At 42.5% G+C, this 872-nt stretch overlaps 1 pseudogene; it reads right to left on the minus strand.

Moving 5' to 3' along the window:
* The window catches only part of LOC102821799, a 6,473-nt pseudogene that overhangs the window by 4,567 nt on the left and 1,034 nt on the right, over positions 1 to 872 (minus strand).

The following is an 872-nucleotide window of genomic DNA, read 5'->3' on the forward strand; positions in this document are numbered from 1 at the left end:
ATGGGAGAAAGATGAGGCTTTCTGCTCCTATGTGGCACTGTGGCTTACTGTGCCAGACTGCAAAGTCCTTTGAACTGCAAGGTTGGAGGTTCAAGCTCACCAGCTGCTCCTCAGAAATCCTATACAGGGTTGCTATGATTTGGAATCTACTCAACATCACTTAACAACAATAACAACAAAGATTTACCTGAATCCAAACCAATTCCACGACACACCACTAGCCACTACCAAGAATGAAAGTTAAAGGGAACCAGTGAACTGTGTGATAGCTGGTGATCACCTGGGTCTACATGTGAGTGGATTTAGGGGAAATGCAGCAATGAAGATAAGGCTGAGTCTGGGCATATTCTTTTGACTACCATTGACCTTGAGATAAGAGGCTTGGGAAGGCTGGCTTGTCTGAAGTTCAAGGAATTATGTGATCTCCTGAGTCCATGAGCACTGACTTAGCCTATGAGGAGTAGGGCTGAGAGTGAAAGTGCCAGTTGGTCTGAAGTGCAGGGAGATGTGTGTGAATTACCATATTTGTAGCTGGTACCCATTTGACCTAGCTTGGATGGCTAGGACTGAACTGACCAGAACCTGACCAGATGAAGACAAAGATGTTTAACACTCTGAGCAAGTGTTAATTACCACAATTTATTGGACTGGATTTTTGCTTAAGGATGCAATCACACAAAATTCCAATCTGAATCGAAGGTTCTTTATATGAAGGAATATGCTTGTCTCCTTAGTGTACTGAGTTGATAGGGATGAGCAATTACACATTGACTATCAAAAATAGGGTTGTTGTTGTTCAGTGCTATTAAGTTGGTTCCAACCCTTTTGCTACAAAATGTCTACCTTTACATTTCCAACCCTCACAGTCATTC

Source organism: Chrysochloris asiatica, unplaced genomic scaffold, assembly GCF_000296735.1.
Source record: "Chrysochloris asiatica unplaced genomic scaffold, ChrAsi1.0 scaffold00515, whole genome shotgun sequence".
In the NCBI taxonomy this organism is placed as follows: Eukaryota; Metazoa; Chordata; class Mammalia; order Afrosoricida; family Chrysochloridae; genus Chrysochloris; species Chrysochloris asiatica.